The sequence below is a fragment of the Myodes glareolus genome, chromosome 11, assembly GCF_982192425.1.
Source record: "Myodes glareolus chromosome 11, mMyoGla1.1, whole genome shotgun sequence".
Taxonomy (NCBI): domain Eukaryota; kingdom Metazoa; phylum Chordata; class Mammalia; order Rodentia; family Cricetidae; genus Myodes; species Myodes glareolus.
The window spans coordinates 23,147,348-23,163,134 of record NC_142036.1 but is presented as its reverse complement, the minus strand read 5'-3'; positions in this window follow the sequence as shown (position 1 = coordinate 23,163,134).

The following is a 15,787-nucleotide window of genomic DNA, read 5'->3' as shown; positions in this document are numbered from 1 at the left end:
GACTGGGGAGAAGATTTATGTGCATCCCAGAAATGTCCCCTGATTCCACTTCTGTGACCCAGGAACAACTCATCATTCCTCCTCCAAATCAAGACTCCAGGTCATCACCAGAACCAAACAGTCCTGAAAAGGTCATTCCTCTGTTTCCTGAGGGAAGGAATCCTTGAAATTACCTGAGAGTTGATGCCTGCTGTTGGCTTCTGTTTCAACTGAGTTCTGATGTTGGTCGTTGCTGCCTTCCTACTGCTTGGTTCTGTCTACTGCACACTGATGCCTATTTATTCCCACCATGGGCTCCTCCCTCTTCTTGGGAAATGCTGGCACATACAAGCTGTGCTGTGTGCTCAGCCTTGAAATGGGCAGATAGAATGATTTCTGGTAACGGGCATGTCAGACATCTGCTCCCAGAACCACCTGACAGGAAATTTCCAAAAAGTGTTGTAAACATGCTTACTGAATATCCAGTGTTCAGCAGCAATGAGAGTGTGGAAATCCCTGCCCCACTTCTCACCAGGTTGGGCTGCAGCTAACATTTGTTCTGTATTCTAAGTCACTTTGAAAAGAAACCAACTCTGTGTCCTGTCCATGCTCCCTGATTTCTTTAGGGAAACTCACATGTTAATAAACAACGGCCTCAATGCTGACAAACCAAACCTGCATTGGTGTAACTGTCCTGACTGGTACCAATGGGAATAATCTAAATAGACACTCACTCTGCCCTCTTTGTCATCAGACATTTGAGGGGAAGCTGCCTTGTCTGTCTTGAAGGGGAAACCCTGAAAGGATTCTGTGACTGCAGAGACTGGATGACTGATCTGAATTTCAGTACTGGAGAGAGATGGGAACACTGCAGGACCAGAGGCTAATTACCTTCTCCTGGGCTAAGGGTGTTGGGTCCAGGGGAGTCGTGAAAAGATGGGAACAGACAACCAAAGTCTAATAACCAGCAGCAAACTTTATTCCAGAAACCAGCCTCCAGGAAAAAATAAAAAGTTAAATTGAAAAAAAAATCTCCATGGGGCACAAAGAGCTTATCAGCTAGCAGAGACCACAGCCTGAGATGGATTTTGTAAGGCTGTTGCAAAGACCGCATTCTGAACTCACCTTTATATTGTAGGGGCACTAAGCACTAGGTCTAAACAAAAAAATTTTTACAATCTCAAGATAAAACTCATTTGCAGTTTGGCTTATTTTATCATCTCCATTAACAAAGTTTTTTAGTTAAACTAGTTTGTACTTAATCTGTTGTAGCAATGGAGCTGCGGGCAGGCCTGCTTTTCATCCTGCCCGGCTCCCGCACAGCTAGCTTAGCCCCAGAAATAATAACACACAAGTTATATTCATTTAAACACTGCCTGGCCCATTATCTCTAGAGAGTTAGTTACTGACTAACTCTCATATCTTGATATTAACCCATTTCTAATAATCTCGTGGTAGCACCACGAGGTGGTGGCTTACCGGAAAAGATTCAGCATGTCTGACCTGGTGGCTGGCTCCATGACTTCTGGCTCATAGCCCTCTTCCCAGCATTTTGTTCTGTTTACTCCGCCTACCTAATTTTCTGTCCTATCAAGGGGCCAAGGCAGTCTCTTTATTGACCAATGAAAATAACACAATAGACAGATAACCCTCCTCCATCATTTCCCCTTTTTCTGTTTAAACAAAAAAGAAAGGCTTTCATTTTAACATAGTAAAATTACATATAACAAAACAGTTATCAAGCAAGAGTTACAGTCATAATATTTATAACTAAATCTTTATCATAATAATGGAAAATTATAACTATGACTATCCATTCTTTAACTCCATCAAAGACTCCAGAAGGATATATTACCTAAGTAAACAAGAAGTAAGCAACTTCCAAAACTCTAGAAATGACAGAGACATCTTGCTGTCTGGACAGTCACCCAAAGTTCCACTGTATCGTTGGGGCACCCATCTTTGGCCTTCAGGCCCATAATATCCAGAGACATTTTCATGAAGCAGGAAATTTTAAAGGCAATTTAGTCATTATCTGCTGTGTCCTGCAGAATGTCTCGCAGACTCTTTCATGAATCAGGAACCCCGAAAGATCATCTCACCTTTAGGCAAGTTTAGCAGTCCTCTCTCTGCGGGTTCTCTGTGTCCAGTTTATATAACAGTCCAGGCAAGAGCTGTTTCTTGTCCAAATGGCTAATCAACTCCATAAGGAGCCTCTTCGATGCCCATCTTCCTCTTGAAGTAGATTAGTTCTGCCAGGAGCAGACGTGTCTCATTGTCATGAAAAGTCCTAAGTTATTAAAATATTAAATGTCATGTTCTGTAGTCTTTGAAAGATGTGAATGTCTATCTGAAATATATCTATGCATTTCTAGAAAATCAGACTAACATTATTTCAAGCTTGACTATTATTGATGATTATCCATTAACTGTAACATGAGGGCCTGCTTGTTGGGGTTTCTGTCCCTCCTGGTACCCCAACAGCCGGCAAGCAACAAAGAAAATCACATATGGGACTCCATAAGATTATAAACTGATTGGCCCATTAGGTCAGGCTTCTTATTAGCTCTTATAACTTATGTTACCCCATTATCCTTATCTATGTTAGCACATGGCTCCATACCTTTCTCAGCAGGGCAGGTTATATGCTACCTCTTCAGTGGTCTGCACAGGAATGGAGAGAAACCTTCCTGCTTCCCAGAATTCTCCTGTTCTCATTGTATCACCTCTACTTTCTGTCTGGTTTTCCCGCCTATATTGCCTGCCTGGCCAATCAGCATTTTATTAAAATATGATTGACAGAATACAGACAATTCTCCCACATCAATTAACAACCTATATTTTTAATTATACATTGCATTTTTAAATGAACTACATAATCAAAATCAGAAATATATACACATATAACAAAATTGACCTTAAAATCCATACCAATGCAAATTATTCATATCTATATCATATTCCCCTTTAAATGTAAAAGAACATTTATAAACAATATTTGGGAATATACCTCAGACAAGGATTCCCCTAGGTCTAGACAGACTGAATCATTTCAAAAACCCTACCCTTCTGTCAAATAAAATCTGTTTTCTATTCTGCCATTTTGCTCCTCCACGTGAGCCTGTTGAGTCTTTAAACTTCTTTCTGAACTTCACAAGCCAGGCCTCCATCCACTGCCCTTCTATCAACATTGTTATCCTCCTTGTGCCCACAGAACATCCCACCGAGTTCCCAACACTCAGTGACTTGCCTAGCCCAAAGTTTCAAAGTCCTTCTATAATCCTTCCCCAAACATATCATGTCTGTCACAGAGATACCCCACTACGCTGGTAACATCTTGTCTGACTTAGGGTTTTCTATGTATGTGATGAAACACTAAACAAAAAAGCAAGTTGAGCAGGAAATAGTATATTTGGCTTTTTACCAACGGAATGCTGTTTTTTATTGAAGAATGTTAGGAGAAGGGTCAACAGGGAAAGAACCTGTAGGCAGGAGCAGATACAGAGGTCCTGGAGAGGTGCTGCTTACTGGCTTGCTTCCTCTGGCTTTCTCAGTTTGTTTTCTGACAGAACCACCATCCCAGGGAAACAATCACCAACAGTGGGGTGGGCCCTCCTTCGTCAAAAAACAAATGAAGAAAGTTCCTTAATCCCAGATTTTATGCCATCATATTGTAAATTAAGGTCTCCTTAATTAATTTGGTTTTCTGTGTGCCAAGTTGACATAAGACCAGGCTGCACAGGGCCCAAGAACAAAGTAGCCATGGTGATGTGATGAGAGTTATGCTTAGGTTTGACATCACGGACCACCAGTCAGCAAGGCTTACTTGGCTACATCTGCTACTGAATGCCAGATCTGCTAGCAACATAGACCAACACTGAGCCCCTGATAGCTCCCTATTTTCTTAGGTAACTAGTGAGTCACTTGGTAGCAAGTTAGCCACATTGGACCACTTCCTTCTTGAAAGGAGACTAGTTTGTCATTACTGGATGTGGTAATTGTCCCCAATAGACTCCTGTGTTTGAATGCTTGGCTCACAGAGAGTGGCACTATTAGGAGGTGTGGCCTTTTACAGTCAGTGTGGAATTATTGGAGGAAGTTGTCTCAGTTCACTTCCTGCGCCTTTGGATCAAGATGTAGAACTCTCAGCTTCTTTCCAGTACGAAGTCTGCCTGAATGACGCCCGACTTCCCTGATATGCTAATAATGGCCTGAACTGCAAGCCATGTCCAATTAAATGTTCTCCTTTAAAAGAGTTGTTGTGGTCATTGTATCTATTCACAACAATAGAATCCCAAGGAAAGACACTGGAGTACGTACTTATTCTGGTTATGGATTTGCTTTATCTCTGTGAACTTCTTCTGCCAAAACCCATCAGCCGTAGACTTGCAGAAGCTCTTAACAACTATGATGTTATTGCACTTAGTATTGATTCTGATCAAGGAACTCATTTGAGAGCAAGAGAAATAAGAATCAACTGACCTGATCATGTTACCCGCCATTCTAAAGCAGCTGGCCTGATAGAGAGATGGAATGGTCTTTAGCCGACACAGTTACAGAGCCAATTACATGGCAACAGTTCAGAGGGCTGGGGAAGCATTCTCTAGAGAGTGATAAGTGTTTCAAATCATTGTCCAATATATAGTATGGTGTCTCCCATAGCCAGGACCCACAGATCCAGGAGCTAATAGTGAAAAGAAAGGGTTCCACTCACTATAGACCTAGTGACCTAAATGAAAATTTTTTAATCCTATTCCCATGATCTAAATTCTGATGACCCAGAAGTGTGGTTGTATAGTAAGAATAATTCCTACCAGGAGGCACCATGAACATTCGATTGAACTGAAAATTCTGACTTCTATCTGGCCACTTTGGGGTTCAGATGCCTTTTATCCAACAGTCTAAAAATGGAGGAATGGTATTAGGTGGAGTGACTGGTCCAGATAACCAAGAAGAATTGGATTGCTTCTCCACAGTGGAGGGGAGAAAGATTGTGTCTAGAGTCATGTGATCCTTTAGGGAGTCTCTTTGTGTCACCATGTCCTGAGATTAGAGTCATGGGAAACTACAGCAAACTAATCCAGGTAGGATCACAAAGGGCATGTAGGTATGGGTCACTTCTCCAGTACAGAACAAAGACCAGGTGAGGTGCTTGTTGCGTGTGCAAGAAATACAGAGTGGGCAACAGAGGAACATTGCGAAGGCTGTGTGACCAGTTCCAGAAAAAGAGTTATGATTAGCACGAGTTTGTCTATTATCTTTTAGTTAGATATGCATTTGTACAGATACTTGTGCTTGCTTTCATCGATTTCTTTACCATTCAATGTGATAACAATTCAAAGAGTACCAGTGGATATAATATAAAAGTTAGACATATAAAAGGAGTGACTCTCAAGGGACATGACTATCTATGATAAAATTGAGAATGCATTTCTAGTCAGATCAAGGATAGTTATATCATGCGAGGTGTGATTATGACATGGTAAAGATATATTGTATTTGCAGTTGTGCATGGGAAAGTTAAGCCACATAATACACAGCTAATACCTGAGTATTGCCTTCAATCGGAAGTTAAACTTGCATTAAGGAGACATGATATGTACTGAGGTGGAATTGGAGCTGACCGTGCAAAGGTAACATAATCACTTGTTCCTTAATCGGGGATTGAAATGAATGGGAAAATAAGGATTCATCTGTCTCTCATTCCCAATCACGGAAATTGACCTTCCTATGAAGAGGTAGAAATAATATAATAAGACAAGAAGACCCTTTGGAGCTTTAATTTACTAGCTTAACTTTCCAACAAACCTCTCTACTGGACCAAACAATAAGACATAAGCTAGCAACTTTGGTCAGCATGACTTTGGAGAACAAATCAACCTTTGAATGATTTTTAACTTAGACCCACAGTCAAAGTGACCACAAATCTAAATGACCCAAAAAATTCTGATTAACAGACCAAGTTACCCTCGGGATAACAGTGCAACAACTCTGAGAGCAGAGCCTCAATGCTAATCTTCTCTCTTTGGTTGTGCACCAAGGATGAGGCAATGACCTCTGTCAAGTAATTTGGCCAAGGTCTCAAGATGAATTTGTCAGATGATGATTAGACCTGATGGACCACATGCAGAAGAAGGAAGAAAGCACGTGGGGCTTAGCAGTTTTCAGGCCACCACTGCACCCTATCACTCAAGCACTCAACATGGATAAATTCCTATAAACTGAACTCACAACATGTACAAACCATGAGCCAACCATGGAGTTCCCAGCGTTCAACCTCAGTAAACTGCAGTTTCCAGGTACCTCACTTCCCCCTCCACAGTCTCACAGTCTTTACCTCCATTGCACATTGGGCCTGCCACATAGGGGTTCATCTCCAAGGAGACATTTGATCACCAAGAGGCAGGGGAATCCTCAGCCCCCAGGGAACAAGGAAAAGTGAACCCTGGGAAAGGTCCTAGAACCCCGTAAGAGGTGGACTCAAACATTTTCCACAAGTTCCAGACACAGGTCAGGTCAGCTTGAGATGCACTCAGCACCAGGCTCCTTATATACCTGGGCTGAGTCCAGGAAGGATGGTGGGATGGAACTGGGGAATACCAGTGCACATGAGTGTTGGAGGTGTCCTGGTCTCAGGCCCTTCCCTGACACATGCTGGAGAGATTGCTGGGACACTTGTTTGCTTTCAATAGATGGTTTCTTATGTCATTACCTAATGACATTCAAGGAATGATATTTCAGTACTCACAGAGGTAGCAGATCCTTTGAGTGAGCAACCAGACTGCAATTCCTTGCTGATGTCATGTCCACCTGCTCAAGAGTGTCTCCGGGAGCCATAAAACTCAAGCAAGTCTCTAAATGAATGTTCATCTTTCCCTCTCCAATCCTGGACTCAGAGGATTCTCTGTAAGTTCCAGGTGCCCCAGTGTCCTCTCCTTCTCCATCTACACAGCACACAAGCTCATCTCTTGAACTGAGTCATCATCTCTCTCTCCACTGTTCCCTGAAAATGCCCTCAATGACGATCCCCAGCTCGGCACAACTCAGTCCTCGGCACTGTAACCACAGAGACTAACTCTCCTACTACAGGAAAGACTCATTAACCCCTTCAATGCTCTCTGTGGCTCTGAGTAATTTCAGGATCCTCCTAGAGGCAGGCTCCCTGTATTCCTGTGTCTGTAATTGCTTCTTCCTCCCCACCACCCTTCTGCTCTGTTGTCCCAAAGACCCCACCTCCTCTCAGATTCTCAGAAATACCTGCACTGGTGTGTCGTCTGCCCAAAGCTTCTTTCTGGTCATCTGACCACCTGATCATCCTCCTCTGACCTTAGCACAGAGGTCACCTGATCCATAGATTCATTTGGGTTCACTCTGTGAAGTATACAGTCACAGTGACTGTCCAAGGCAGGTGTACAGAGCCAATCAGAGCATAGCCTCCAGGATGTACACATTCACATTCCTGCTCCTTCCTGGGAACCTGGGCAGAAGGCTCTTACCTAGGAAAGTTCTAGCCACACTTGGGGTTTGAGATATTGGTCAGAAAGAGGGTTATCTGAGAATTTGCTTCAGAGACAAACATCAGGAATGGCCTGTTGAAACACACTGTCACAGTGATAAATGTTGCACAGCGTAGGCTCACTTTGACTCCTGTAGCAGTCGCTGCTTCTGTGCCTGTCTCAGCCACGTCCAGCAACGCCTTGTGGACCACCTGTAGGAGAAGGACATCACTCACTGGAGAACAGGGAGGGCAGGAGAGGAGATTCCTGAACCGAGCATCGACTGCTGGCCTCAGACACTGGTGAACTTGTTTATTTCTGCCATGAGCTCTACCCCAGGGCTCTGCTCTGGGTATGAGATGAGGCTACCCATGGTCTTCCCAGTCTCTGAGAGTCTCTGCTGCCCTTAGATCCACTACAAACTGGAGGATGGGTGTAGATAACTCCCATCTTACTCCACAGGCACCTTTTCAGGAGACCCACTGGAAATATCTGTTGTGCTGGCAGCCAGTGCAGGTTTTACCATCCTTCCTGTAACAGCGTCCTTGGGACACACAGCTGCCATGCACATGGCATGGCTTCTCTTTCCCAGACCGCCATGCCCTGCTGGTACAGATCAGAGCCAGGGGCTCTGTGTGAGCACTGGAAAGAACACTAAACACTGCCAGGCTGTGCATCTGGGGGTGTAGTGTGAGGTCCTAAGACATCTTCTTTCTTATTGTCAAGCTTTTCATCTCAACTGCTACTTATCCTTTGTTCTTTCCCTTACCACTATTGTTCTGTGTGCTAATCAGGAAGCTCTGAGCCAGCTCTGAAGAGAAGAAGCTGAGACTGGAAGTGCTTTATGGATGGTGGGTGGCACCTGCAGTGCAGCACAAGGTGGTTACTATGGTGGTTTTACCTAAAGCACAGGCTCTTTTCCACCCCAGGACCCTGAATCAGATGGTGTTCATGGGGTAGTTTGGCAGGCTGCATGGTATCCAGGGGGAGTATGTAGGTTTTAATCTGGATCTCCAAGGCATTAGTGCATCTCAGGCTTTCTCAGACACACGCCATTCCTCTCAAACACACACCATATATATTGTGAAACCCAAAGAGAGCCACCTACTATTTATTTGCATACTTCAGAGACTCTCAGGTTCTTGGCCCCTGTGATCCCAGACAGGTCAGCCCTGTCTGGAGATCACAGACTCCAGAAGAGAAGACTTCCCCAATGCCCAGCTGTGGAAGGAGGTCCTGCAGGCTGTAGTATGTGGAGGTGGAGAACCTGGGCAGGGTGAGCTTGTCCATCTTCCTGAGAATGACAAAGAGAAACATAAGAGTCACTAATCTCTGGTACCACTGACCCACCTTGTTGCTAGGGCATCTCTCCATGGACAGTCTTCTCACCGGAGCACAGACCTCCTTCCATCCATGCATAGACCTCTTTATTTTGTTTTGCCAAAAGCATTGCCTAACCGTTAATGCCTGAGCATGTTTACAGTGGGCAGTCAGTGCGGGTAGGTACCAGCTGTTCCTTTCCCAAGAATGCCTTTCTTCCAGATCCACAAATGCAGCCCTTCCCCTGTCATGTGGACTCTGACCTCATCTAATGATCTTCTAGTTAAAGCTGCACCCTCCGTCCAACCCCAGCTGTGCTTATCTTTGGAAACTCCTCTTTTGGGTCTCACTGCTTCACTTTTTAAGTAGTGAAGTCATGATTAATTGTATTTTCAATCACCTTCTCTCTGCTCCTCAATTCCAAGATAAGCCTGTGGGGATAAGAAATTTTCTTCTTGAGTCTCTGATATCCTCTCAGGGTCTAAAATCATAGCAGAGCACAGAGTAGGTCTTCAAGTCATCATTGACACTGGTGAATGAATTGGTGATGAGGAGATGAGATGGCTACACAGGGCAGAGCTGATTCTCAGAGCTGATCCCCTCTCACACTCACTCCCTCTGCCTTCCAACACCCATTCAAGATTCCACGTAATTACAGCCTGTTAGAGACAGAAGAATCCTCAGCTCCTGCTCTCTCTGATCTCATCCTGAGAACAACAAAACTGACAGTAAAATTTGCCTCAACTACCCAGTTTGCAGAGGGAAACTCACCTGCTCTCCCCTGTCCCTGCTATTCAGTCACCAGCATCACTCCACCTCTCCCTGATGACTCTTCAACCCTTACACAGGTATTAGTGATTTTGAGGTCTAGGGACACTGGGCTCCAGGTTGACAGAAGGATGCAGACACAGGACAGCATTGGATCATCCACTGTTTCAGTGACTGTCCCCAATCTAGTCTTGACCTCTTTGCTCATAATCTCACTCCTTCCATTCTTCATCTGGACTTTGAAGGCCCAGGTCAATGCTCCACTGTGGTTCTCTTCTCCTGTTTCCACCAGTTGTTGCTGGATGAAGATTCTATGGTGACACTGAAGATATTCATCAGTCTGATCACAGGGCAAGGCCAGTTCGGGCACCGTCTCTTCTATTGATTAAGATCTTAGGTGGGGTCATCCTTGTGGACTCCTGGAAATTTCTCTAGTGCCAGGTTTCTTGCTAGCCCCATAATGACTCCCTCATTCAAAACATCTCTTTCCTTTCTCTCATCTCTGATGTTTTCGCCATCTTGACCTATTCTGTTCCCTCATACTCCCCTCCACACTTCCCTTCTTCTCTCTTCTTCCCCAGAGCCCCCATACTTCTAAATTTGTCAGGTGATCTCGTCTGTTTTCCCTTTCCAGGGGGATATATGTATGTTTTTCTTAGGGTTCATCTTTTGCTTAACTTCTCTAGGGTCATGGAATATAGGCTACTTATCCTTGGCTTTACAGCTAGTGTCTATTTGTGAGTGAGTACAAATCATCTTTCTACTTTTGGGTTTGGGTTACCTCATTCAGGATGTTTTTTCTAGTTCCATCCATTTGCATGCAAATTTCAAGATGTCAATTTATTTTTTTACCAGTGAATAATACTCCATTGTGTAAATGGACCGTATTTTATTTATCCATTCTTTGGTTGAGGGGTATCTAGGTTGTATCCAGGTTCTGGTTATTACGAATAATGCTGCTATAGATAGGTTAACAAATTTTCTTGTAGTATGATTGAGCTTCCTTTGAATATATGCCCAAGAGTGGTATTGCTGTGTACTGAGCTAGGTTCATTCCCAATTTTCTGAGAAACCATTATACTGTGTTCCAGAGTGATTGCATTCCCACCAGCAATGGGGGGGGGGTGTTCACCTTATTTCACATTTTCTTCAACAAAAGCCATCTTTGAAGGTTTTGATCTTAGCCATTGTGGCTGAAGTAAGATGGAATCTCACAGTCGTTTTGATTTGCATTTTCCTGATGGCTAAGGATGCTGAACATTTCCTTAAATGTCTTTTGATTATTTCATATGCTTCTGCTGAAAATTCTCTGTTTAGTACTATACTCCATTTTTTAATTAGACTATTTGGAATTTTAATGTCTAATTTCTTGAGTTCTTTATATATTTTAGAGATCAGTCCTTTATCTGATGTGGAGTTAGTGAAGATCTTTTCCCATTCAGTAGGCTGTCCTTTTGTCTTATTGACTGTGTCCTTTACTTTACAGAAGCTTCTCAGTTTCAGGAGGTCCCACTTATTTATTGTTGTTCTCTGTGTCTGTGCTACTGGTATTGTATTAAGGTAGTGGTCTCCTGTGTCCATGTATTGAAGACTACTTCCCACTTTCTCTACTATCAGGTTCAGTGTGGCCTGATTTATAATGAGGTTTTTAATCCATTTGGACTTGACTTTTGTGCATGAGGATAGATATGTATCTATTTGCATTCATCTATATGTTGACATCCAGTTATGCATGCACCATTTATTAAAGATGCTTTCTTTACTTCATTGTACAATTTTAGCTTCTTTGTCAAAAATCAGGTTTTTATAGGTTTATGGATTAATATCTGGGTTTTAGATTCGATTCCATTAGTCAACCTTTCTGTTTTTATGGCAAAACCAAGCTGTTTTCATTATCATAGCTCTATAATAAAGTTTGATATGAGGGATGGTAATGCCTCTAGAAGTTCCTTTATTGTACAGGATTGTATTGGCTATACTGTTTTTTTTTCTATATGAAGATGAGCTTTGTTTTTTCAAGATCTGTGAAGAATTGTGTTTGGATTTTGATGGGGATTGCATTGAATCTAGAGGTTGCTTTTGGTAGGATTGCCATTTTTACTATGCTGATCCTACCTATCCAAGACCATGGGAGATTTTTCAATTTGCAGGTGTCTTCTTCATTTTCTTTCTTTTGAAACTTAACATTCTTGTTCAATGGTTCTTCCATTCATTTAGTTAGTGTTACCCCAAGATATTTTATGTTGTTGATGGCAATTTTGAAGGGTGATGTTTCTCTGACTTCTCCCCCAGCTTCTTTATCATTTTTATGTAGGAGGGCTACTCCTTTTTTTGAGTTGATCTTGTATCCTGCCAAATCACTGAACATGTTTATCAGCTGTAGGAGTTTTTGTAGAGTTTTTTGGGTTCCTTATGTATACTACATATCATGTCCAAATAGTAAAACTTTGACTTCTTCCTTTCCATTATGAATCCCCTTGTTCTCCTTTGGTTGTCTTATTGCTATAGCTAGAACTTTAGAAACTATATTGAATAGATATGAAGAGAGTGGAGAGCCTTGTCTTGTTCATGATTTAGTGGCATCACTTTGAGTTTCTCTCCATTAAATTTGATGTTGGCTGTTGGCTTGCTGTATATTGCTATTATTATACTCTGGCCCTCCATCACTTACTGCATCCCTCCCAGTACCTGTGTAACTATGATATTAGAATCCTCCTGCAGATGGGATTCCCGTAGGCCCTTCTGTAAGTCTCCCCCACTTCCTCCTCACTCTGAAGTTCCCTACTGTGCCCCTTTCAAGGTTGTCTTCATCCTGCTCATTCTGTCTCGGTCACTTGATCCATCATGGGTGTTTTCCATTCCAAAATGGACTCATAAACTCCGCTTGCTTTCATCCTTTAACTTCATTCCCACCTCACACTTACAGATCTGGTTAAACCAGCCCTACCATCTCAATGGCATTAGATGACTTATTTCATTATCCAATTCATATTGACCTTGACAAATTTTGCTGTTTCACAGGCAAGTCCTATGCCCATGCCTTTGCTCCCGTCCATTCTTGTTCCTCTCCGTGTGCCTGATGCTGTCCTCAACATATTATCCTGGCAAAAGCCATGCCTCCTCCTAAGGCTAAATAGAACCTGGACTGGTCCCTGTGTGAATCCTGATAGGGTCTTTAAACTTCCCTCGGAAACATCACAAGCCAGGTCTCCATCCTCTGCCTTGCTTTCAAGATTCCTATCTTCTAAGCTCTCACAGAGCATTCCACTGAGTCTTAAACACTTAGTGGATTTTCTTTCACAAAGTTCCAAAGCCTACCACACACTCCTTCCTAAAGCGTAGTAGGTCTGTCACAGCGATACCCACTACACTGGTACCATCTTGTCTTACTTCAAGCTTTCTCTTGCTGGGATGAAACACAATGACTGAAAGGAAAGTTGGGGAAGAAAACCGTTTATTTGGCTTTTACTTCTACATTGCTATTCATCACGGAAGGAAGTTAAGACAGAAGCTCCAATAGCGAAAATCCTGAAGCCAGGAGCTAACACAGAAACCTTTCAGTGTTGCTGCTTACTTGCTTACTTCTCCTGCCTTGCTCAGTCTGCTTTCTTATGGAACCACAATCCCAAGGATGGAAATATCACCAATCGTCTGAGCCCTCCCCCATCAATTTGGAAACTTAGAAAATGCCTTAGAGCCAGAGCTTATGAAAGCCTGTTCTCAGTAAAGGGTTCTTTTTTGTAGATAAGCTTAATTAGTTTGTCCAGTTGGCATAAGTCCAGCCTGCTCAGGGGCCATGAACAAAGCAATCACGGTGTCAGAGATGTGGTTACACATGGGTTTGACAACATGGACTGCCAGTCAGCAAGACTGATCTTGTCATGTCAGCTACTTAGTGCCACATCTCCCAGCAACAGAGATCAACGCTGTTACAGGTTTGGCACCATCTGCTGGATATCTAGACTACAATCTGGAGGCAGGTTGAATAGATTGGGCCTCTTTCTCTCTGAAAAGGACAATGCCTTTTCCTTATTGGAGCAGATAATTATTTTAGTTATGGATTTCCCTTTCCTGAATGCATTGCTTCTGTGATATCCATCATTCGCACACATACCTAGCTTACCTAAAGTATCCATGATCATGCTATTTCACACAATATTGTTTCTGAATGAGGAACTCACTTTACACACAGAGAATTGTGACACGGTGCCTGGGATCAAGAAATTCACTGGCTTTACTACCATGCTCCCTACCATTCTGTATCAGCTGTCCTGAAAGAAAGATGGAATGGCTTTCTGAAAACACAGTTACTTTGACAATTATTAGGCAGCACTATGGAGGGCTGGAGCAGGGTTTTCCAGAAGGTGGTATATACTTTGAACCAAATACATAGCACGGTTTCTCCTGTAGCCAAGATCCCAAGTCCAGTAGTTAAGAGGTGAAATGGGTATTTTTCCACCCATTCTCATTCCTAGTGACGCACTATGAAGATATCTGGATATTAGTCCGTATCTCACTTCCTGTTGGCCTAGAAACTAGTTTTAGAGATTGGGTTACTACTGCCAGGAACCACAGCATTCCTCTGAATTGAAAGCTCAGACTTGCCCTGGATGTTTGGATTTCTGATGGCTTTTATCTAACAGTTTTGTAATGGAATAGCTGTGTTGGGTGGAGCAATTGTTCCTGATGACAAAGCAGAATTCGATTGCTTGTCCACAGTGGAGGGGGAGAAAGATTATGTCTGGAGATCATGTGATTCTTTAGGACATCTCTTTGTGTGACCACATCCTGAAATTATTAATGGGAAACTTGAAGAAACCAATCAGGCAGGATGACAAAGGGCATGAAGGCCTGGGTCATGTCTGCAGGAAAGAGTGAAGACCTGGTGAGGTGTTCACTGAGTGCACAGGGAATACAGAATGCGCAAAGGAGGACCACAGCTTCAGATTCCAGCAAAGGAGGCTGCAGAAATGGGGATTATTATTGACATGGGGGTTTCTGTTCTTTTCTGGTTAAGAATGTGTTTGTACAGATATTTGTGTTTTCGTTCCTCAATTTATTCATCATATAGTGTAACATCAATTGAGAGAATATCAGTGCATATAATATTCAAGTTTTAGATACTAAAACAGAGCTTCTTAAGAAACATGGACTCCTAATATAATATTAGTAATGGATCTGTGGGGGAACGAAGGAGAGTTATGATTGATGTAATTATGACCTGGTTAAATATATAATGCATCTCTAATCATCTGTTTAACAGTTAAACTTTCTGAGACATAGCTAAGTCCTGGTTACAGGATTACCATAAGGAGAAATTAAGCATAATTTAGGTAGATATAATAGCATTTTAGTTGAAAAAGGATGAACTTGTGATGGATTTATGGATTAAAGTTACCTTTACTCCATTTGGAATTAACTGAAACCCAAGCAGCTGGGTACACCTAGTGGAAATATTTCATAATTAAATCTTTTGAAGCAGGAGGAGATGCTTTTAATCTTGATCTTATGAGGTGGGAAGACCCACTTTAATCTGGGCCACACGTTCTGCTGGCGGCCTATGTAGAGGACATGGAGGGATGCCTGTTTCTTCACCTGCCTGCTCTCGCTCTCACTGGCAAGTCCGCTCCTTCACTGGCATCGGAGCTCCTTCTTCAAGATTCCAGAACATACTGAAGACCAGGTGAGACTTCTCGGCTTGTGGATTGAACAACTACTTGATTCCTGGTTCTTCCACTGTCAGACAGCTATTTTTGGACTAATTGGACCAGCGCTTTTAAATCTTTCCTATAAATTCCCTTTCGGTAGAGATTTGTCCTGTAACATTTGTTCCTACAGTGAATCCTAATAATGACACTTAGTGTTCAGACCCAGCTCACGACAGCATGAGATGTCTTCAGCACCAGGCCCCTTAGGTTCCTGGTCTGAACTGGGTTGGATGGAGGGACGCAGCTGTGGCATGCCAGTGTTCATAGAGTTCATGAGGTGGTGACCTCAGGGACGTGATTGGACATAGTGAAGTTGTTGGGATACATCTGTGTCCAATACATAGGTCCCCTTCTTCTCGCTTGATGTCCCTATGGATGATGCCTCAGTCCTCAATGGGCAAGGGAATCTTGTGTGAGACCCCCAGGCTGTAATTGTCTGCAATCACATGTCTACCTGTTCAGTGTGTGTCTCTGGTGCCTCGAGATTCAAGTATGTCTCAAATTGAACATACAAAT